A 25,616-nucleotide genomic window follows, 5' to 3' on the forward strand; every position below is an offset into this window, starting at 1 on the left:
TTTCACCGCATCATCTATGGATGAAAAAGTTCTATTGCCATGGTAGTAGTTAAAATTGACTGATTTTAGTCTTTACTCATTTCCATATAGCTCTCGGACCAATCTGGTGAACTCCCTTTTCCCCCCTCTCCTCTCTCTTCTTTTATATTCCTATCTATTTCTACTCTCTTCTTTTCTGCCCCCCTTTTCTGCCCCCTTCTTTCTTTTTCTCCATTGCTTGTGAACATGGTATTATTTAAGTTCATTGTTCTTTTTATAATGTAATGAATTGTTTTCATTGTATATCTTCAATCTTTAGTTTTAGATTGGACGATTAACTTAGCAATAATATACAGTCTTTAAACTCTCCACAATAATTCCTTTACATATACAATGTAATCTTTGAATATGATTTGTTTTCTGTTGGTTTTTTTTTTTGTTTTTTTACTTATCTTTATTTTCCTATGTAATAGCAAAATTAGACTTTATCTGTTCATATGCGATTATTCAACATGTACGTTTTGCTGATTGTTGTATATTCAATAAAATCTTTTGACAAGGAAACTAAGGCCCCTTTCACACGATCGGACCGTTCAGGTCCGCCTGTCAGTTTTGACGGCGGACCTGAACGGGCGATCCATGTTAGCCTATGGAGCGTCGGATGTCAGCGGAGACATGTCCGCTGACATCTGACCCCGTCCGATCCGCAAAAAGCAGACGGATGGCTCTACGTCCAGATCTGTCGCTGGCGGATCGGATCGGGTGAGATCTGATGAAAATGGACACGCTGTCCGTTTTTTGTCCGATCCCTCCATAGGCGGCAGCGGCGCCTGACAAGTCCCTCCCCGCTCAGTGAGCAGAGAGGGACCTGTCATCCGCCGGCTCAGCGGAGATCAACGGACAGATCTCCCGCTGAGCCGGCGGACCGAGGCGGGCTCCGTAGAAACGGAGTCCGCCTCATGTGAAAGGGGCCTAAGTGCATTTTTCTTCTCAAGAGTTATGTTGGGTTAAATGTTAATTGGGACGTCAACTGTTTTTTGGATAATTCGTAATATTTTAAAATAATTTTTATATACAGTTTCATTTTAGTCACTCTTTTTATTTTATTTTTCTGCGTTTTTATCGTAATGTGTTTTTGCTTTTATATTGTATTGTTAGGGGCACAGTTCCACCTTTTGCTAGTGCGGTTTCATTAATCTCGCACAGGAAGTGGCTGATATCATTGGGAGTGAGCTGCAGTGTCAGCACTGTCCCCGGTGGTGGCTTGAAGTTTCTGTTGAGTGGACCTCTTTATAGATATGGAGTGTTTCCAGACATACAAGCCTATGTTTACCCCCCCCCCCCCAATAGATGCTCAATGCTCTTTGGTAAGGGGCAAGGATAGCACAGACATCACTGACCAAATATGGCCAAGTACATGTTTAGTCAATGACATCACCAAGGAGACCCCCTTTGTTTACATTCAGTGGCCAGGAACAGGAGATTTCATACTATGATGATGAGTGAGTGAAGGGGGTGTATTATGCCCATTGTTTGTGTTTTTTTTTTTCCTTTTTTTCTTTCAGCGGGTCAGCAGGCATTGCACATCATGACTGATGTGGATCTGCATTGCTGGGCGACATGTTTGATGATAGCTTTACATCATGGGACTCAAAAACTGTGTAAGTGTGTTTTATTTACTTTTCACTTTTCACTTTTCATTTTGTTTGAATGTGTAGTATACACCTTCCTCTCCCAGACTCTAGGCCCCCAACCCGCAGATCTCCAACTACTGGGCCAAAGTGGGGGGGATGAGTCCACTGACAATATGGGACAAAGTGTTTTGTCAGGGGTCCCCCATAGAAAGGTACTCCCTAAGTTAAGCATGTGCAGTGAGATTTGGAGGGGATTCCATGCATTTTTTATATTAAATTTATACTAGACCCACATCAAGGATAAGGGTCTAGTATATATTTCTAGGGGAGACTTCATGCCATTTTTTTTTGTGTGGGGTCCCCCATTGAAATCTATACTAGACCCTCATCTGGAAAAGAGGGTATGGTATAGATGTCCAGCTGCTTTGTTTACAGAGTAAGGCAGCCAGGAGCTGTCATTTACTGGCAATTTACACATTTTTGTCTTTGTCAATGCCAGTTTTGTTGTAGTAGGTTATATGCACCACTTTACCCTCATTCACACCGGTGCAACTTGTTCTGCGATTTGACAGTTCCAAATCGCATGACAAGTCGCATCCCATTTCCGGCAATGGAACCATTGAAATTATTTGCAGCGACTTTGAAAAAGGTTCCTGCTCTTCTTTTTCACAATTTCATTGCAACTTGCATATACTTATGTTAAACAAAGTCGCAAACTGCAATGAAATTGGAGGCACAAATTGCACTGATCTGCGACTTTGAAATCGCATGGAAGTAACATGATTTCAATACCGCACTGGTGTGAACCAGGGCTTCACATACAGGGTATTGCCATTTGTTTTACAATCCCTTACCTATACTAGAAAGGGGTCATTACTTTTTTTAAATTTATTTTGTAACATTTGGTTCCCATTGACTTCAATAAGGTCTGGATTCGGTAGCCGAACTTTAGCAATGTTCACGAAGCCTGCTTTGAACCAAACCCAGTAATGTTCATCTTATTCCAACTGCTGTGAAGTAGTAGTTCTCAGTAAGGGTAGATGTTCATGCATCATGCACTCAGTGTGCATTAGGCATCATGTCCAAGATCAAAGTTTTTAAAGTGGTCACCCATCCACCTGGGAGACAGAGTGGGATAAAGATGTCTTTATTTAAGGAAAAGAAGCCTGCAGCTATACACTCACTGGCCACTTTATTAGGTACACCTTGCTAGTACCAGGTTGGATCCCCTTTTGCCTTCAGAACTGCCTTAATTCTTTGTGGCATAGATTCAACTAGGTGTTTGAAACATTCCTCAGAGCTTTTGGTCCATATTGAAATGATAGCATCACACAATTGCTGCAGATTTGTCGGCTGCACATTCATGATGTGAATATCCCGTTCCACCACACATCCCAAAGGTGCTCTATTGGATTGAGATCTAATGACTATGGGGGCCATTGGAGTACATTGAACTCATTGTCATGTTCAAGAAACCCATTTGAGATGATTTGAGCTTTGTAACATGGTGCATTATCCTGCTGGAAGTAGCCATCAGAAGATGGGTACACTGTAGTCATAAAGGGATGGACATGGTCAACAACAATACTCAGGTAGGCTGTGACGTTGGTACTAAGGGGCATAAAGTGTGCCAAGAAAATATCCCCTACACCACTACCACCAGCCTGAACCATTGATGCAAGGCAAGATGGATCCATGCCAAATTCTGACCCTACCATCTGAATGTCACAGCGGAAATCGAGACTCAGCAGACCAGGCAATGTTTTTCCAATCTTCTATCGTCCAATCTTGGTGAGCCTATGCGAATTGTAGCCTCAGTTTCCTGTTCTTAGCTGACAGGAGTGGCACCCAGTGTGGTCTTCTGCTGCTGTAGCCCATCTGCTTTAAGGTTTGATGTGTTGTGCATTCAAAAAGTATTCTACATACATTGGTTGTAACAAGTGGTTATTTGAGTTACTGTTGCCTTTCTATCATCTCGAACCAGTCTGCCTAATCTCCTCTGACATCAACAAGGTATTTTCCTCCACACAATTGTCACTCACTGGATATTTTGTCTTTTTCAGGCCATTCACTGTAAACTCTAGAGATGGTTGTGCGTGAAAATCCCAGTAGATCAGCAGTTTTTGAATTACTCAGAACAGCCTGTCTGCCACCAACAACCATGCCACGTTTAAAGTCACTTAAATACCCTTTCTTTCACATTCTGATGCTCGGTTTGAACCTCAGCAAGTCATCTTCACCACATCTAGATGCCTAAATGAATTGTGTTGCTGCAATGTGATTGGCTGATTAGCAATTTGTGTTACCAAGCAATTGATTGAACAGGTATTTATAGCATATCTGCCTCTTTGGAGGACCAACTATTACAATTGGGGGGAGGATGTAGCCAGGAGCTGGCTAATATTACCTGCATTATCAGGAGTCCCTAAATAGCATTGCAAATTGCTACAGTGAGACTGTTCCCTCCTAGTGCCCGGCCTGGAATCTATGTCATTACATCCTGAAAGCAAAACATCTTGGGACATGTAGTCTAAAGAGCCAGTTTTTGTACTCAAGTCGGACTGTTATGGACTACAAGTACCAGCCAGCTGGAGAATAGAGAACAGAATGCTTGGAGAGGAAATATAAAGCCTGTGTGGGAACGGGATGGCACTCTTGGGACCACGGCCTGGATCTGCAGGCAGTGACTCGGACGGTAGTTTATGCTGCGGCTGGGTTACGGCCTGTGCTACGGGGAGAGAGAGAGTCATTGCGAGCCACTGTGGGTACATGCACTGCCAGCCACATCTAATCATTCGGTGGCCGCCTGGAGGCCGCTCTCATCACATCCACGCCAAATCCAGCTGGACATTAGCACCGTGCGACGCAGGGTTGAGCATTGTCCCTTGAGCCAGACTCTGCAGAGGCCTGCTGCAAAGCCCTCACACCACTCCTCAAAACAGAAGGTCATTGGGATTGGTGAGCAGGCACTTGCCCAACTTTTTTACAACAGAGGACACTGCATGCAGGCCTTATTTACTCTACCAAGCCTTATAAAGGAATCCTTGCTACACTTTAATCCACACTGGGAGAATCTAGTGTCTACCTTACTTGCCAGGACAACAACACACAGCATCTTAAACAACACACAGCATCTTAAAGAGCTAGCTGAAGACACAAGCTTTTCTCTTCAAAGGACTACAGAATTTTCCTCCCACAAGGAAAAAGGACATTTGGTGCCTACCTAGCCCCCTACAGTATCCAAGGACTCTACTTGTTAAAGAATAGGCATAAGGACTTTAGAGTATTTGCTTAATGTGAATTTAGAGTTTATACATTGCTGGGACTGTGGTGTCATTAGATTAAAGGGAGAGGTTTGACGGAAGCCTAGTCATTCCTTTACCCTTTTTGGCCTGTAGCCATAGACTCTATACAGGGTTAAATTCTGCTGGCTATACATTCTTGAAGTGTTATAATTGCCTATTTCGTAATTGGCTTTGCCACCAAGTTTATTGACTGTGTCTTATCTATTGCATGTTACAAACTCTTTATTGCAGAATTTGTTACCTCTAATCTGCTGATAAACAAATCTAGCTGGTTTACTTTGCATGTGTGTTTGGTCCTTTTTAAAATCCTTTGTTTATAACAAATGTCAGAACCCAGAATGTCAGAGGTGTCGGAGGACTTGCAAGGTCAAGGCAACCAGTGGGGTACAGAATCTTTGAGTGGCCCTCACGGGGGTAGTGCTACATTAGCAAAAGACAACAGGGCAGGGCAGATACCACAAAAATGCTGTGTGTTGTTGGCCCACAACAGGGTTTATGAACTGCACACAGATAGTCACAAACACAAAAACCTCCTGTGTTTAGGAGTGGGTCCACACAATGTAAGTAGGCCATACTTCCATCCTGGCTGGTATGAATACACCTCGTCTTGCTGCCCTCTAAAGACTGGGGGATTCTGGACAACTAGAACCACAAAAAGAAAGAGGGCGCACAGACCTAGTGCATTATCCCAAAACTATTGCTTTATTAATAAAAATGGTAAGTATTATACTCATGAGATATCAAATGTATCAAACTCATCACAGTACAACGTCATCCAATTCTCACTGCATAATGTCATGTGGTAAGAGAAAGTAAAAAAATCCAGTAGGCTAATGTGTTTCGAGGACCAGCCTCTTCCTCAGAGCCAGTCTGACTGTGAGTTTAATACTTATCATTTTTATTAAAAAAGCAATGGTTTTGGGATAATGCACTAGGTATGTGCTCCCTCTTTTTCTTTTTGTGGTTCCTTTCATGAACTGCATGTCTGACAGATCAAAATGCATTTTTGTACATACAGGGTCTGAAAAGGAATAACACATGGGGGAATGTGGATGCTTTAGGCTCGGTTCACACTACCGCGACTTGGGATCCGACTTGTAAGCCCTCAAGTCGCCCCAAGTCGCCCCAGAAAGAGATTCACATTACAGTGCATGGGAGCGTCTTAATAGACACTACTGAAGTCGCTCCAACTTCAGAGCGTACTCCCTGTACTACTTGGATCCGACTTTGATCCGACTTCAGCCTATTGACTATCATTGAAGTCGGATCGCCGTCTCGCATGATCCGACTTCGGCATGCGACTTGTGCTCAAATGATCTTGAGGGGAACTCCGCGCCAAATTTTAAATAAAAATCCGGCATGGGTTCCCCCTCCAGGGGCATACCAGGCCCTTGGGTCTGGTATGGACCTTGAGGAGAACCCCCTACGCCGAAAAAACGGCGTGGGGGGTCCCCCCCAATCCATACCAGACCCTTATCCGAGCACGCAGCCCGGCCGGACAGGAATGGGGGTGGGGACGAGCGAGCGCCCCCCCTCCTGAACCGTACCAGGCCGCATGCCCTCAACATGGGGGGTTTGGTGCCTTGGGGGAGGGGGGCGCGCTGCGGCCCCCCCCACCCCAAAGCACCTTGTCCCCATGTTGATGAGGACAAGGGCCTCTTCCCGACAACCCTGGCCGTTGGTTGTCGGGGTCTGCGGGCGGGGGGCTTATCGGAATCTGGGAGCCCCCTTTAATAAGGGGGCCCCCAGATCCCGGCCTCCCACCCTATGTGAATAGGTATGGGGTACATGGTACCCCTACCCATTCACCTAGGGAAAAAAGCGTCAATAAAAAACACAGTACACAGGTATTTAAAATAATTTATTAGGCAGCTCCGGGATCTTCTTCCGACTCCGGGGGTCTCTCCAGCGTCTTCTCCCGGTGTCCGCATCTTCTGCCGGCTCCACCGCTATCTTCTGGCGCTCTTTTGCCAGCGGTGGTCCGGACCTCTGGATCATCTTCTTCCCTCTTCTCTTCCAGAGATGTTGACACGACGCTCTCCCCAGCCAGAATGGTTTCTGTGCGCTCTGCAAGGGACTTATATAGGCCGTGACCCCGCCCCCTTATGCCGTCACAGTCCCTGGGCATGCTGGGTCTGTGACGTTTTAGGAGGCGTGGTCACCGGGTGATGACCACGCCCCCTTATGACGGCACAGCCCCAGCATGCCCTGGGACAGTGACCTCATAAGGGGGCGGGGTCACCGCCTATATAAGTCCGTTGCGGAGCGTTCAGAGACCATTCCAGCTGGAGAGAGCGTCGTGTCAACATCTCTGGAAGAAAAGAAGAAGGCAGAAGTCCGGACCACCGCTAGCAATTGAGCTGCAGAAGATAGCGGAGGAGCCGGCAGAAGATGCGGACACCGGGAGGAGACGGCGGAGAGACCCCCGAAGTCGGAAGAGGACCCCCGAAGTCGGAAGAAGATCCCGGAGCTGCCTAATAAATTATTTTAAAAAACCTGTGTACTGTTTGTTTTATTGACGCTTTTTTCCCCTAGGTGAATGGGTAGGGGTACCATGTACCCCATACTCATTAACATAGGATGGGGGGCCGGGATCTGGGGGCCCCCTTATTAAAGGGGGCTCCCAGATTCCGATAAGCCCCCCGCCCGCAGACCCCGACAACCAACGGCCAGGGTTGTCGGGAAGAGGCCCTTGTCCTCATCAACATGGGGACAAGGTGCTTTGGGGTGGGGGGGCCGCAGCGCGCCCCCCTCCCCCAAGGCACCAACCCCCCCATGTTGAGGGCATGCGGCCTGGTACGGCTCAGGAGGGGGGGGCGCTCGCTCGTCCCCACCCCCATTCCTGTCCGGCTGGGCTGCGTGCTCGGATAAGGGTCTGGTATGGATTGGGGGGACCCCCCACGCCGTCCTTTCGGCGTAGGGGGGTTCCCCTCAAGATCCATACCGGACCCAAGGGCCTGGTATGCCCCTGGGGGGGAACCCATGCCGGATTTTTATTTAAAATTTGGCGCGGAGTTCCCCCTAAAGATTCATACCAAACACAGTGGCGGGGATCCAAGTCGGATCCCCGTTCATTGAAAGTCGGATCCACAAGTCGTGTTGAAGTCGGGTTAAAGTCGCGTTGCAAAGTCGCGTTGAAGTCGTGTTGCCCCTGTGTGAATCGAGCCTTACAGAGAAGTTTATGCTTCCACATTTTTATTGTAATGCTGCCTAGAGTGATGTTACTGATTTGCTAACCCACACAATACATTTGTTGGAGGCAAATTCCTTTGCCAGGGCATTGTTCCTTACCATATAAGCAATGTTTGCAGGACTGTTTCTTGACAGATTTGTCATGTCTTTTTCTATTTACTGACATTGCATCTCCTGTCACATTTGCAGGAAGTAATTGAACTAACTGGGCACTAAAAAAGAGCTTGTTTGAATTACTGCTGCTCTGGCTGTAAAATATGAAAGATACTAGAACAGGCACATTTCTAAATAGCCCTGCAAATGGATATCATTTTCACTGACCTCACCTTGTCACAAGCCTGTGAACAATGTGGTTGTCTGCAGATTTAAATGCATGCTCATGCTGCCATGCTATTTATTATGCATTACAAAGTTCCATTCTCCTTAATACCACTGAGATAGAACAGTTTTTTTTCCTTTGCACAACGACATAGCTAATGTGAAAGTACAAAATACTAATTTGCACAGAATTGTTTTTAGGGAAATCAGTTTTAGACATACTGGCAGGTGTTACTTGAAGATTATCTTTTGCCTCTGGTGTTCTCCCAATGCACAAAGGATCGGTGTATATTGTTCCAGAAGTAAAATTCCACAGTAACACTTTTTTACTTTTCCATTGGCAAATCATACGTAATTAATAGATATGTTACTGATTTCTTGTCTAGAAGATCTTGACAGATGCATTCATCCAACATTTTTATGTCAGTCTAACTATATCATTGGGAAAGACAAGCAAGCAGACAGCAGTAATTTTGATTTCCTTGAGGATTCTGGATAGCAGGGTGCATACAAATGTACCAAAACAAATACAGCAATCGTCAGTTGAGCGTGGCATTGTTAAATGGAACTGGTTATTTATTTATAATGTATGCTTGTAAGCAGTGTGCAGAGAAAACATCAGCCATATTCTAAGTTCTTTGTTTCTTTGTAAATTGCAGTAAAGAAAGTCAAAACTCAGATTAATTTAAAGCCTTTTTAGCCTGGAGGAATATTAATCAGTATATAGCATGGCCAAAACATTACCTAATGCTTCCAGTATGACATCTCATAGTTACATAGTTAGTCAGGTTGAAAAAAGACACAAGTCCATCAAGTTCAACAAAAAAGAAAAAAAGAAAAATACAATCCCATATACAAAAACCTACACCCACAGTTGATCCAGAGGAAGGCAAAAAACCCCAGCAAAGCATGCTCCAATTTGCTACAGCAGGGAAAAAATTCCTTCCTGATCCCCCAACCCCCGAGAGGCAATCGGATTTTCCCTGGATCAACTTTACCTATAAATGTCAGTACCCAGTTATATTGTGTGCATTCAGGAAAGAATCAGGCCTTTCCTGAGCTGGCCAGAACCACCTCTGGAGGGAGTCTATTGCATATTTTCACAGCTCTTACTGTGAAGAAACCTTTCCATATTTGGAGATGAAGTGCCCCCTAGTCCTCTGTGATGACCTTAAAGTGAATAACTCAACACCAAGTTCACGATATAAACCACTTATATATTTATACATGGTGATCATATCCCCTTATTTTGTAAAGGGCCTACATGCTCAGACCTGACCTTGAATCTCGTTGAATGGTGTATGTGTAATTTCACCATTACAAAACGGAGAAAGGTACCTTTTTATAGATACTTCCAGCTAAATATTAGTTTGCACCTTTTAAACTTTTAATCTAGGCCCAAGCCATTCAGGTGTGCATTCCCATTAAATGTTCAACAGCTCTGTTTCAGCCAGCAATTCCAATGCCCTGTACACATGATCGGACATTCTGACAACAAAATCCATCGTTTTTTTCTGACGGATGTTGGCTCAAACTTGTCTTGCATACACATGGTCACACAAAGTTGTTGGAATTTCCGACACCACGTACGACAAGACTATAAAAGGGCAGTTCAATACCAAGCACGCCACCCTTTGGGCTCCTTTTGCTAATCTCTTGTTAGTAAAAGTTTGGTGAGAGACGATTCGCGCTTTTTCAGACTCGTGGTTTTTTAGATCGTATTTCTGGTGTTCAGTTTATGCTTGTGGGTTTGTATCTGGTCTTCAGTGTGTGCAGTGGGTTCCCATTGATTTATCAGTGTGTTCTTGTCCATTTGTTACTAATTTTCAGGTCACTCTTCACAGGCCTTGCTGTTCTTCAGTACGTTCTGTTACTTCGTCCTGACCAGCCGACCGTTTTCTAACCATGTTGCGTGTACGTACTCATCGTAGAGTTCGTGCTGTGCGGGGGCTTGGTGTTGGGGTTCTTACTTTGACACAAGCCCAGTCCATGAACAGGGCAAGGAGGAGTTAATGGACCAAGAATTGGTTGCTCCAGAGTGACCAATTCTGTCACATGCCTTTGCTCCGTGAGATCCGTGAGAATAATCCTGACGATTTCAGGAACTTTCTCAGGATGACGGACCCCGTTTTTCACCATTTGTTGGCTTTGCTGACCCCTTATATCAGCAGGCAGGATACCTGCAAGCCATCACTCTGGAGCAGAGGCTCGTCGCCACCCTGTGGTACTTGGCGACGGGGAGAAGCCTGCAGGACCTCAAGTTCTCGACAGACATCTCCCCCCAGGCTCTGGGGATCACTATCCCAGAGACCTGTTCTGCCAACATCCAGGTCCTGCAGAAGGACTATATTAAGGTAAGATTTTTATCCTTTGACATCACATTTTATTGTATTTAATGTTTGATAATATATTGTATTTCTTTCCTCATTCCCTAATTACCGTGATTGTAATATGCTGTGAATGTCCCCTTTGTCCTCATGCATGCTTTTTTTTTTAAAGTTTTTTTTTGTCTTTCATACATATTTGCCATTACTTACCTCCCCAGCATGCTCTCCTGGGCCTATATCCACCTCGCCTAGTCACTTAATGTATTTTGTCAGCTCCATAGTAGTGCTTTACCCTAAACAACCCCTAAAATGTGTAAAAATGTTATATGTGCTTTAAATTCAGGCAGAGTGCCAGAGGATTTTTTTTTTTTTTGGGTCCCAAAATCATTTGGAACCCTCCCTCCCCCCCAACTGCTAAGTCAGCTGATACCAATCCTCTATCTGCTGACTTTGACAAACCCATACACACTATACCCACCTCTTTTGTGGTCAGATTTATGGATGAATTCCCCAAAGCATGTAGTGCAAGGGCCTGCCTGACTACTTTCAAATGCTACTGTTAAAAGTTTTTCTATCCTATTATTATCTTGATAGGTAATAGCAGAATGTAAAAATGTGCTAAAATGTGTACAGTGTGTATTTATATCTTTGTATTATGACACTTCTTACCTGTCCAGTGGGCTGCCAATAGTGTAAGTAAGGAGGGTCTGGCCAAAGTAATACACATTATTTAGGTATTCATCTCTCAATGAAGTGGAGAGGGTTACCTTTTCAAAACATCCCCCCCCCCCTAAAATTTTTAAAATGGCCCATGAAGGGGGGGAGGAATCTGATAGGTGGACCTTTATACCTTTGTTTTTAAATACTCCCTAAAATAAATGTTATACTGATGTTGGCCAAGAATGTTTGTGTCTAATCTGCTTTCAGTGGTTATGTCCAAAATGAATAATTTTTTTTTTCTTGTTTGACTCCACAGTTTCCTTCCAACCCACAGGAATGGCAGACTGTGGCCTCCCACTTTGCCCAGCGGTGGGACTTTCCAAACTGCGTTGGGGCAATTGATGGGAAACACATCCACATCGTCCCACCCCCCAACTCGGGGTCATACTATTACAACTACAAGGGGTTCAATAGTATTGTGATGTTGGCAGTGGTGTCGGCTACTTACTACTACTACTACTACTACTACTACTACTTACTAGTTCCTGTATGTGGACTTGGGGAAGAATGGCCGGATGTCAGATGGTGGAGTCATCACCCAGAAGGCGTTCTACAGGCATCTCCAGAATGGCAGCGTGGCCTCCAGAAGACAATGCGGAGGGACTCCCATTCGTCTTTGTTGCGGATGAAGCGTTTGCGCTGGGGGACCATCGTATAGACCATTCCCTATGAGGACCCTCACCCCGGACCAGAGGGTTTTTAATTACCGGCTGGCCAGAGCTAGAAGAGTGGTGGAGAACACGTTTGGAATAATGGCCAGCCAGTTCCACCTATTTCTTACACCGATACACATGGCGGAATATAAACTCAATCACATCATCCTGTCTTGCTGTGTTCTCCACAACTTTTTAAGGAGAAATTCTTTGAACTATGCTGGCTCAGTTGGGCCTGAGGCCGGAATTAATATTAATGTACCAACCCTGACGGCGCTTTAAGCTGGCCGTCCTGGCTTGCCCCCCCCTGAGTGCCCGCGAGGTCCATATAAGATGAAATAAAAAAATAAAATATAAATATGCCAGACATTTTTTAAATAAAAATATTTTTTAAACTGAACAAATATTTGTTTTGATTTACTGCTTGGCTTTCTTTTAGCTGTCTCCTCAGTTATCTTTTATTAATGTTCTAATTTTTTGGCCTTTTTCTTCAACAGTGCAAACTAAATTTCGTTGACACATGAGGTGACAATCTCTTCTTCGGCTAACTATTATTATTATGTTGTGGGTCTGCTACACACACCTTGTTTTTTTTGTGAATGTATGTAATGCATTACTGACAAAAATATTATTAATTTTCAACACCATGACCGAAAATTTGTGGAGTCCTGAAAATGGCGTGATTGTGTAAAATTAGAAAGCACTGTTGGGTGTTATTTACTAAAGGAAAATACACTTTGTACTACAAATGCACTTGAGACTGCACTGAAACTGCACTTGTAGTGCAAAGTGGATTTGCCTTTAGTAAATAACCCCCATTGTCACTGAAAATAACAACTTTACTCCAAAAACTGCTTTTGAGCACTGAAAGAAGAAGCCAGACATTGTTGATTATCAATCTCTTTAATCAAAGCACAATCACATGTGTGTTTCTAAAAGGGTTTTTGAACAAACCAACATGTTTGTTGTATAACAATTTTTTTAGGTCACATTAATAAGTAGAAATTGCCTTTTAAGGTAAAATAGGCATGTTTTAAACCATAAAAAAACACACAACTCGAACTTACAAAGTTCAACTTTTATAGAAAGTGAAGGCAATATCAGACATGAGTATTTATAAACTGTGTTTGATATTGCATTCAGCAGATGGGGTGATGTCACCCATGGAAAAGCCAAATTTTGAAGACGCACACAAATTGCCTAATGTCAACATGTGCTAGCTGCCATCATGGGGGATCAATGAACGTGTTTTGTGGGTGCAACCCCTTCCTCTCAGCTACTTTAGTATTGAGGAAGGGGTTGCACCCACAAAACGCGTACATTGATCTCCAGTGATGGCAGTTAGCACATGTTGACACACTGTGTGCATTTTCAAATTTTGGCTTTTCTATAATAAGTCAAAAATTAGTCATAAAAACAACAATAAACCTGCAACAAGTTAGAGATTTCTGAGTGTTTTATATTCTCCCTAAAACATCAATGATGTTCTTCATTTTGTTTTGAACATCATTGATGTTTTGCTTTATGTTTTCTAAATCCCTATTACACCCCATTATCTCCCCGATAAGGATCTGGGCACTTTCACTTGTGAAATGACATTCCTCTTCCACAACATCACGATCACCTAAAACAAAAGAAAAACAAAAACACACCATGTATTATAAATATGCAGGCATCCATCTCTTACCTGAGCCTGTGGTCGCAGACACTCACCTGTTGTGGTGACAATTTCTATAACATCTCCCTCCTCCTCCTCTGGTTGGGTTTGGGGGATTTCCCCTTCTTCCTGAGGTGGGGGGGTCCATGGTCTCCTCTGATGAGTGGTGTCCTCCGGGTCTTTTCTCTCCTATGTAAAAAAAAATAGGTATACTTAGCACAGATATTTGATGGCAGAAAAGGGGATATGAAACATTGCTTGGAAGTGGGGTACAATTGTCTGTTTTGTCAGAGTTCCAAGCTGAAGAATTTTTTTTGTCCTTTGTAAAGTTTGAATACTTACCTGTTTTGTGCAAGCTTCACAGATGGAGACACCCCTATAGTATCCACTGGAGCACCTGTGTCGGCCCCCTAATAAAAAGGGTGTTCTTGTGTCCCACACTAGTGCTCCAGCGTCCAGATGTGTAAACAGCTGCAGAGTGTCCTCTCCTTACACAGAATCTAGTTTGCATTTCATTCTAGTTACAAACCCATCTAGACAACAAACTTATTTTAATCGAAGTAGGCCAGAAAAAATGTATTGAACTGCATCTGGACAAAACATGTTTTTTTAGTGGCCGAATGAACAATGTTTCCTACGAATGAAAAATGTGTCCATGAACATGAAAGTTGCCATTTTAAACTGTACAACAGTAAAGAAAAGCACATGGAGCAGCTCGAACGTAATAAAAATAAAGAATAGGAACACAGGACAACTACTTACTTTTTTGCAGCACTCTCCTGATCCTTCTATACTGATCGTGCTCCCTGATTTTGAGGTCCGACCACCGCTTCCTCAGTTGATCCTTGGATTGTCATACCCCAAAATTCCTGTGCAAACTCTTCACAACTTTCGCCATGATCTTGGCCTTTCTCACATTTGTGTTGGGGTAAGGTCCATGATTCCTGTCATAGTCGGCCCTCTTTAGTATGTCCACCATCTCCACCATCTCAACAAAGGCCATATTTGATGCCCTAAATCTTCTCCTCCGGGATCGTGGTGTTTCTGGCTCCGGCCTTTTGCCTCCTCCTTGTTGCTGCTATTATCATGCACCTGTTGTGCCTCCACCATGTGCTCTTCCCCACTACGCTGAACGAGAAGGGGCGGGGAATAGACTAGAAAGAACATCAGGGGCGGGCAAAGTTTCACGCATGCGCAGTGTATATAAAGCGTAACACGCGTGCGTTGTACGTACCAGCTGTGAGTGGAGGAAGGAGTATCTGATCGTGATAATGAAGGTACCATTTTAACCTGGGCCTATACTGCTTATAGATTGAGACCTATATTGGGACAAGATTAGGAGAGTTTAGCGTGACATTAGGGTCTGTCTTGTGTCTTGCAGAGAAAATGGATCTAGTCAATGGTCATGACTTTATGCCAATATTCATTGATATGTTCAGGGAGCTGCCCTGTCTGTGGCAGGTAAACCACCCACATTATAACAATAAACCAAAGAGGAAGGCAGCGCTGGATCAATTGCTGGAATTTGTGAAGCCGGTGATCCCCATGGCAGACATCCCCTATTTGAAGGCCCTAATTGGTGGCATGAGGAGCCTTTATAATAGGGAGTGCAATAAGGTCCAGGATTTCCAGAGATCAGGAGCTGCAGATGACATTTATGTCCCCAGGCTGTGGTACTATGACAGACTGCATTTTCTGGCAGGCCAGACTGAACCCAGGCCAGCACTCTCCACTCTTCCTTCCACGCTTCCTTCCACCTCAGCTGAGGCTTATGATGCCCAACCTGGGCCTTCCAGGCAGAAACATGTGGAGGAGCCCAGCTTAAACCAGGTATAGCATTCTTCTAAATATTTCTGTTGGTCAAATTAATGATGTTAAATCTATGTTAGTTTTGATTACTAATTTCTGATTTCACAAAGTGTTTTACATAGCAATAGACTGTAGTGGCCACAAATGATTGGGACAAGAATGAAAAATGCTGGGGTCAGAATGATATTCTTTTCTAGTTATTAACATTCAATTTTCAACAGTCATGAGCTGAAAATTGTGTGTGATTGATGAACCAAAAACGAAAACGATGTCCCTTTTTCATACACAGGAAAGTCTCAGCCAGGAGGAGGCCGGGCCCAGTAGCCTGCCCGATACCCAGGTCCCTCCCCTCCGCCTACAACCTAAAAGTGACAGGAAGAGGGGTAAAGTGAAGGAGACAGCAATTGGCCTATTTTGGAAGGCTACTGCGGCCCTCAGAACCCTCCACAGTATTCAAGAGGACTTTGCATACATTACAGCCTGCAAAATGCTGGAAATGGAGGAGGGCCAATGCCTAATATGTGAGTATCTCATCTTACAAGCCCTAAATAAGGGGTTGAGGGCCCATCTCACAAGCCAAAGCCATGTTTGTGAGTTCAACCATGGTCCTCCTCCTCCTCCAGGTCCTCCTCCTGCCACACCTCCAACATCAGAGCCACAGCCTGGAAGGAAGCGTCTAAGGAAGACCAGAGAGTGATGACCTGGGTTCAGTCTGGTCTGACAAAAGATGCAGGGTCTTGTATGACCATAGCCTGGGGACATACATGTCATCTGCTGCTGTTCATGATCTCTTGGACTTCTGGACCAGATTGTACTCCCTTATATATGGGCTCCTCAGGCCACCAATTTTGCATTAAAATAGTTGATGTGTGCTCTGGGGGCCAAAGGCTTCGCCAATTTCTGCAGTTTCTCCAGCTTTGCCTTCCCTCTTCCTTTGGTTATGACCCCTTAATAAAGGTATTTTTTTTCAATTATACTCGCCTATGTGTTTTCCTTCAAAAAGGACAGTTTGTTGGTGAGGAGGCAGGTACATTTCAAAAATAAAATGTGAAATTAACAAGAGACACCAAACAATCTCATTGAGATTAAATAATACAAGATAATAATGGTGTTGTGGTAACTTGACACACAAAACACACCCAAATCTATTTTGGAGTTAAACATAAATAAATAAATAACAGGAGATCAGGATTTTAAAAACTAAAAAAAAAAAAATACAAAATCTAAAAACTTAAAAAAAAAAAAAAAATCGGAAGATGTGACAAATCAAAATATTATATTCATGAAATCACTATAAATAATAAAGAAAGAAGTTTGTGAGAAGTCTGTGTGACTATGAGCAGCAAAACAACTTAATTCTTCTAGCATTATAAAGAAGAAGAGAGTGTGCTGCATTAAACAATTTAAAACATTGCAGCTTGATGAAAGTGCTATATCCATTACAAACGCTAATTTTACTAGACTGAGCAGTTCCGTCTCGGAATTTATTCTGAGCATGGGTGGCACTTTGGGCGTCGGAATTGTCCACACACGGTCGGAATTTACGCAAACGGATTTTGTTGTCGGAAAATTTTATAGCCTGCTCTCAAACTTTGTGTGTCAGAAATTCCGATGGAAAAAGTCCGATGGACCCCACACATGGTCGGAATTTCCGACAACAAGCTCCGATCACACATTTCCATCGGAAATTATGACCGTGTGTACAGGGCATAACAGTGTCTTTTGCAACCAAAATTACCTCTGGAGTTCCAACCGCACAATGTTTTTCTATGAGGGAATTTCTTTTGCATAAAGCAGACAGGTTTTTATCTTCCAAAACCTGCCCAGACTGCAACAGTTACTAAACAGGCCAGTCCCCATGACTATGACATCACTGCTCTAAAAAGCATTGAGCATGCGCAACACTGGCAGCGAGGAGCTTTACTAACAGCCCTATTAAGTGTTAAGATCTGTGGAGTAGGATTAAAGTGCATTTTGTAACACTGTTATATTGGCATCAGGTAGCACACCTCTTGCATATACAGGGGGGCTGAAAAGTATTCAGACCCCCTTAAATGTTTCACTCTTTGTTATATTGCAGCCATTTGCTAAATTCATTTTTTTCCCTTATTAATGTACACACACAGCACCCCATATTGACAGAAAAACACAGAATTGTTGACATTTTTGCAGATTTATTAAAAAAGAAAAACTGAAAAATCTCATGGTCCTAAGTATTCAGACTCTTTGCTGTGACACTCATATATTTAACTCAGGTGCTGTCCATTTATTCTGATCATCCTTGAGATGGTTCTACACCTTCATTTGAGTCCAGCTGTGTTTGATTATACTGATTGGACTTGATTAGGAAAGCCACACACCTGTCTATACAAGACCTTACAGTTCACAGTGCATGTCAGAGCAAATGAGAATCATGAGGTCAAAGGAACTGCCTGAAGAGCTCAGAGACAGAATTGTGGCAAGGCACAGATCTGGCCAAGGTTACACAAAAATTTCTGCTGTACTTAAGGTTCCTAAGAGCACAGTGGCCTCCATAATCCTTAAATGGAAGACGTTTGAGACGACTAGAACCCTTCCTAGAGCTGGCCGTCTGGCCAAACTGAGCTATCGGGGAAGAAGAGCCTTGGTGAGAGAGGTAAAGAAGAACCCAAAGATGACTGTGGCTGAGCTCCAGAGATGCAGTTGGGAGATGGGAGAAAGTTGTAGAAAGTCAACCATCACTGCAGCCCTCCACCAGTCAGGGCTTTATGACAGAGTGGCCCGACGGAAGCCTCTTCTCAGTGCAAGACACATGAAAGCCCGCATGGAGTTTGCTAAAAAAACACCTGAAGGACTCCAAGATAGTGAGAAATAAGATTCTCTGGTCTGATGAGACCAAGATAGAACTTTTTGGCTTTAATTCTAAGCGGTATATGTGGAGAAAACCAGGCACTGCTCATCACCTGTCCAATACAGTCCCAACAGTGAAGCATGGTGGTGGCAGCATCATGCTGTGGGGGTATTTTTCAGCTGCAGAGACAGGACGACTGGTTGCAATCAAGGGAAAGATGAATGCGGCCAAGTACAGGGATATCCTGGACGAAAACCTTCTCCAGAGTGCTCAGGAACTCAGACTGGGCCGAAGGTTTACCTTCCAACAAGACAATGACCCTAAGCACACAACTAAAATAACAAAGGAGTGGCTTCACAACAACTCCATGACTGTTCTTGAATGGCCCAGACAGAGCCCTGACTTAAACCCAATTGAGCATCGCTGGAGAGACCTAAAAATGGCTGTCCACCAACGTTTACCATCCAACCTGACAAAACTGGAGAGGATCTGCAAGGAGGAATGGCAGAGGATCCCCAAGTCCAGGTGTGAAAAACTTGTTGCATCTTTCCCAAAAAGACTCATGGCTGTATTAGATCAAAAGGGTGCTTCTACTAAATACTGAGCAAAGGATCTGAATACTTGAGACCATGTGATATTTCAGTTTTTCTTTTTTAATAAATCTGCAAAAATGTCAACAATTCTGTGTTTTTCTGTCAATATGGGGTGCTGTGTGTACATTAATGAGGAAAAAAATGAACTTGAATGATTTTAGCAAATGGCTGCAATATAACAAAGAGTGAAAAATGTAAGGGGGTCTGAATACTTTCCGTCCCCACTGTACATATTGCTGGATCTTGGCTTCATTCTTCACATGAGTGCGCTATTAACCACTTCCCGCCCGGCCCATAGCAGATGACGGCTGGGCGGTGGTTCAGTTATCCTGACTGAGCGTCATATGACGTCCAGCAGGATAACATGCCGCCGCGCGCCCGCGATGATCGGTGGAGCGGTGTGTCAGCCTCCGGCGGAGGCTCTTTACGTGATCAGCCGTGTCCAATCACGGCTGATCACGATGTCAATAGGAAGAGCCATTGATCGGCTTTTCCTCACTCGCGTCTGACAGACGCGAGTAGAGGAGAGCCGATCGGCGGCTCTCCTGACAGGGGGGGTCTGCGCTGATTGTTTATCAGCGCAGCCCCCCCCTCAGATCACCACACTTGACCACCAGGGATCGCCACTAGGACCACCAGGGAGAGGGGCAACATGTGGATGGCCAGGTATGTACCCCATGGCCATCCACATGTGCCCAATGTGCCCAGTCAGTGCTCAATCTGTGCCAATCAGTGCCCACAAATGGGCACTGATTGGCACCATCATATAGCAGTGATGCCCAGCAATGCCACCCTTAGGGGCATCAGTGGCATCAATCAGTATCATCAATGCCACCCATCAGTGTCCATCGGTGCAACCTGTCAGTGCCCATCAGTGCCCACCTATCAGTGCCACTCATAAGTACCCATCAGTGCCACCCATCAATGCCACCTACGAATGCCCATCAGTTCCGCCTATAAGTGCCCATCGGTGCCACCTATGAGTGCCCATCAGTGCTGCATACCAGTGCCACCTATCAGTGCCCATCAGTGCTACCTATCAGTGCCGCCTATCAGTGCCCATCATCAGTGCCACCTCATCAGTGCCACCTCATTGATGCCACCTCATTGGTGCCCATCAATGCCGCTGTATCAGTGCCCATCAGTGCAGCCATATCAGTGCCCGTCATTGAAGAAGAAAACATACTTATTTACAAATTTTTTTTAACAGAAACAAAGAAAAACTTGTTTTTTTTCAAAATTTTCGGTCTTTTTTTATTTGTTGCGCAAAAAATAAAAATCGCAGAGGTGATCAAATACCACCAAAAGAAAGCTCTATTTGTGGGAACAAAATGATAAAAAAATTGTTTGTGTGCAGTGTAGCATGACCGCGTAATTGTCATTCAAATTGAGACAGCGCTGAAAGCTGAAAATTGGCCTGGGCAGGAAGGTGTCTAAGTGCCTGGTATTGAAGTGGTTAAAATTCCTGGATATGCTCTCTTTCAGAAATACAGAGTAAAACAGAGGGGTGGTGGTGTCTGTCTCTATGTGAGAAGTGATCTCAAATCGAGTGTGAATGAGGACCTAGTTGATGGATTATGTGATAAGGCTGAAGCATTATGGGTGGAACTGCACATGGGTGTGTGCACTACAAATGTAATCATTGGAGTTTTTTATAGACCTCCCAGTGTTAATGAGGACATGGAGACTCGGCTCCTTGCACAGATGAAAAGGGCTGCAAGTGCTGGGACAGTAATAATAATGGGGAATTTTAACTACCCAGAAATTGACTGAAGTAATGGCACTGCAAGAGCAGTTAATGAGAAAAATGTATAAACCCATAACAAAACATAGAGGCTCCGATTAGGAAAGGCGCTCTGCTGAACCTGGTAATCTCAAACCATGCAGAGTTTATTAACAATGTTCATATAAAAGAACATCTGGGTAGCAGTGACCATAACATGATTTACTTTAATGTAAGCTGTAAGCAACAAGCACATACTGAAAATATGAAACCACTTAACTTTAAGAGAGCACATTTTCAAGGATAAGGCTGCTCACCAAAGCTTAGATTGGGAGGGAATATTGGCATCAATGAGAAAAGAACAGAAATGGGAATTCTTCAAAAAGACTGTATGTGATTTCACTGCAAAGTATTTTCCAGTGGGCAATAACTGCAACTTTGGCTCAAGGCCAAAGTTAAAAAAGTTATAAATAATAAGAAAAACACTTTTAAAAATATAAAAATGAAGGAACACTATCATTGTTTAAATGTTACAAAGAATATATCAGAATATGTAAAAAGGAAATCAAGGCTGCAAAAATTCAAAACGAACAACAGATTGCAAAAGATAGTAGGACAAACCCCAATTATTCAAATATATTATTGTAAAGAGGTTAAGACTGAGCATGTAGGCTCTTTACAAAATATTCTAGAGTGGGTGACTGGGGACAAAGAGAAGGCAAATGTATTAAATACTTTCTTCAGCTCTGTGTATACAAAGGAGTATGGGGGAGCTCATGTCCATAATGGAGATGATATTGACACAGCCCCAAATGATCCACTATGGCTCAAAATTGATATAGTTCAGAAATATTTAGACAAAATAAAGGTGAATAAAGCATCTGGACCAGATGGCATCCACCCCGGGTCCTAAAAGAATTGAGCTCTGTCATTTTAAAGCCTTTTGCCCTGTACACACCGGAGGGCCCCGCCCCCCTCTGACGCTACGGGGAAGCCATAAGGATGTCCCCGTGCAACGACACTGTGTGGCCCCGCCCACAGTTTTAAAACTGTCACCTGCGAGGACGCGTCATATGGAGTGTGCCTCCCATGGAGGCAGATCTTCTTTTTCCTTTTTTTTTCGGTCCGTAAGTAGAGGTGAATAGACTAGGTGGGACAGTTCTATTTTTTTATTTTTTAATTTTTTAATAAAGGACTTCTCCCACGGTGTGTGTTGTTTTTTTTTTTACCATTTTCACACTTGTTTTGTGAAATGGAACAGGTACAATGTACCCGTTACCATTTCAAACAGGGGGGTGGGATCTGGGGGTCTCCTTGTTAAATCGGGCTTCCAGATTCCGATAAGCCCCCCCGCCCGCAGACTCCCACAACCACCAGGCAAGGGTTGTGGGGATGAGGCCCTTCTCCCCATCAACATGGGGACAAGGTGCTTTGGGGGGCTACCTCAAAGCACCCTCTCAATGTTGAGGGCATGTGGCCTGGTACAGTTCAAGAGGGGGGGCGCTCTCTCGTCCCCCCTCTTTTTCTGCGGCCTGCCAGGTTGTGTGCTCAGATAAGGGTCTGGTATGAATTTTTGGGGGGACCCCACGCCATTTTTAAAAAAAATTTGGCTCGGGGTTCCCTCTAAAATCCATACCAGACCTGAAGGGCCTGGTATTGAATTTAGGGGGACCCCCACACATTTTTTTTTCTTAATTTTGGTTCGGGGTTCCCCTGTGGGGGAATCCCATGCCATTTTTATCAATGAACTCTTATGTGTATTGCCAAACCGACAATTCATTATAGCCGCGAGTAGTTTTAAATGACTTTTTTCCTTTAGAAATGTCATTTTGCTGTCAGACTGTTCTAAACACAGGAAACATGCGCCACTTTACAGGCATGCTCTAGACATCCCCCAGGTACGAAATTTTGAAGGAATGTTATACTTTTATTGTTTCACTTTAAGCATTATTAAAATCACTGCTCCTGAAAAAATGTCAGTTTTTAAACTTTTTTTTGCATTGATACATGTCCCCTGGGGCAGGTCCCAGGTCCCCCAACACTTTTTAAGACAATACCATGCATATAAGCCTTTAAAATTAGCACTTTTGATTTTTCATGTTCGTGTCCCATAGACTTTAACGGTGTTCACGTGTTCGAACAAATTTTTTGCCTGTTCGCATGTTCTAGTGCGAACCGAACGGGGGGGGGGGGTCGGCCCATCCCTATTGGGGGCTAAGAATATGCATGCCTCATACATGCTGGGGGGGAGTACAACTGGAGAAATCAATGGTGGAGTAGGATCTTGGTGTTTTGGTGGATCATAAGCTCAATAATAGCATGCAGTGCCAAGCTTCTGTTTCCAAAGCGAGCAAAGTCCTTTCTTGTATTAAGAGAGGTATGTACTCCAGAGAGAGGAATATCATTTTGCCCCTGTACAAATTATTAGTAAGACCTCATCTGGAATATGCAGTTCGGTTTTGGGAAACAGTTCACAAAAAGGATATTGGGGAACTAGAGAAAGTGCAGAGAAGAGCAACCAAACTGATAAGAGGCACGGAGGAGCTCAGCTATGAGGAAACTGAATTTATTCTCTCTCGAGAAGAGGAGATTAAGGGGGGATATGATCAACATGCATAAATACATAAATGGTCCATATAGTGAACTTGGTGTTGAGTTATTCACTTTAAGGTCATCACAGAGGAATAGGGGATCACTCTTTATTTCTAGAGGAAAAGAGATTTAATCTCCAAGTACGGAAAGGTTTTCCACAGTAAGAGCTGTCACAATGTGGAAGAGACTCCCTCGTGAGCTGGTTCTGGCCAGCTCAGTAGATTGCTCTAAAAAAGGCCTGGACTCTTTCCTAAATGTACATAATATAAATGGATATTAATATTTATAGGTAAAGCTGATCCAGGGAATATCTGATTGCCTCTCAGGGAGAACAGGAAGAATTTTTTCCCTGCTGGAGTAAATTAGATCATGCTTTGCTGTTTTTTTTTGCCTTCTTCTGTATCAACTGTGGGTATAGGATTGTGTATGTGGGATTGTATGATTTTTTTTTTCTTTATTGGTTGAACTAGATGGACTTGTGTCTTATTTTTGAAGCAGACTATGTAACTATATAGAGTATCTCACAAAAGTGGGTACACCCCTCACATTTTCGTAAATATTTTATGATATCTTTTCATGTGACAACACTGAAGAAATGACACTTTGCTACAATGTAAAGTAGTGACTGTAAGCTTGTATAACTGTGTAAATTTGCTGTCCCCTCAAAATAACTCAACACAAAGCCATTAATGCCTAAACCGCTGGCAACAAAAGTGAGTACACCCCTAAGTGAAAATGTCCAAATTGGACCCAATTAGCCATTTTCCCTCCCCGGTGTCATGTGACTCGTTAGTGTTACAAGGTCTCAGGTGTGAATGGGGAGCAGGTGTGTTAAATTTGGTGTTATCGCTCTCACTCTCTCATACTGGTCACTGGAAGTTCAACTTGGCACCTCATGGGCAAAGAACTCTGAGGATCTGAAAAAAAGAAGTGTTGCTCTACATAAAGATGACCTAGGCTATAAGACCCCTTTCACACTGTGCCCCCCGGGCGTCAGCGGTAAAGTGGCGCTATTTTTAGCACCACTTTACCGTCATTTAAGCGGCGCTATTTGGCCACTAGATGGGCGGTTTTAACCCCTGCTAGCGGCCAAAAAGGGGTTAAATCCGCCTGCAAAACGCCGCCACAGCGCTGCCCCATTGGTTTCAATGGGGAGGAGCGGTGAGTTCACCGCTCTTTCACCACTCCAAAGAAGCTGCTGGCAGGACTTTTTGCCAAGACCCTAAAACTGAGTTGCAGCATGGTGGTCAAGACCATACGGCGGTTTATCAGAACAGGTTTCACTCATAACAGGCCTCACCATGGTCGACCAAAGAAGTTGAGTGCACATGCTCAGCATCATATCCAAAGATTATCTTTGGGAAATAGACATATGAGTGCTGGCAGCATTACTGCAGAGGTTGAAGGTGGGGGGGTGGGGGGGGGTCAGCCTGTCAGTGTTCAGACCATACGCCGCACACTGCATCAAATTGGTCAGCATGGCTAAAGATGATGCACAAGAAAGCCCGCAGTTTGTTGAAGACAAGCAGACTAAGGACATGGATTACTGGAACCATGTCCTGTGGTCTGATGAGAGGAAGATAAACTTATTTGGTTCAGATGGTGTCAAGCGTGTGCTGCGGCAACCAGGTGAGGAGTTCAAAGACAAGTGTGTCTTGCCTACAGTCAAGCATGGTAGTAGTAGTGTCATGGTCTGGGGCTGTATGAGTGCTGCTGGCACTGGGGAGCTACAGTTCATTCAGGGAACCATGATTACCAACATGTACTGTGACACACTGAAGCAGAGCATGATCCCCTCCCTTTGGAGACTGGGCCGCAGGGCAGTATTCCAACATGATACCAACATGATAACAACCCGAAACACACCTCCAAGATGACCACTGCCTTGCTAAAGAAGCTGAGGGTAAAAGTGATGGACTAGCCAAGCATGTCTCCAGACCTAAACCCTATTGAGCATCTGTGGGGCATCCTCAAACAGAAGGTGGAGGAGCGCAAGGTCTCTAACATCCACCAGCTTCATGATGTCGTCATGGAGGAGTGGAAGAGGACTCCAGTGGCAACCTGTGAAGCTCTGGTGAACTCCATGTCCAAGAGGGTTAAGGCAGTGCTGGAAAATAATGGTGGCCACACAAAATATTGACACTTTTGGCCCAATTTGGACATTTTCATTTAGGGGTGTACTCACTTTTGTTGCTAGCGGTTTAGACATTAATGGCTGTGTGTTGTGTTATTTTGAGGGGACAGCAAATTGACACTTTTATACAAGCTGTACAATCACTACTTT

This window comes from Aquarana catesbeiana, linkage group LG02 (genome assembly GCF_042186555.1).
Source record: "Aquarana catesbeiana isolate 2022-GZ linkage group LG02, ASM4218655v1, whole genome shotgun sequence".
In the NCBI taxonomy this organism is placed as follows: domain Eukaryota; kingdom Metazoa; phylum Chordata; class Amphibia; order Anura; family Ranidae; genus Aquarana; species Aquarana catesbeiana.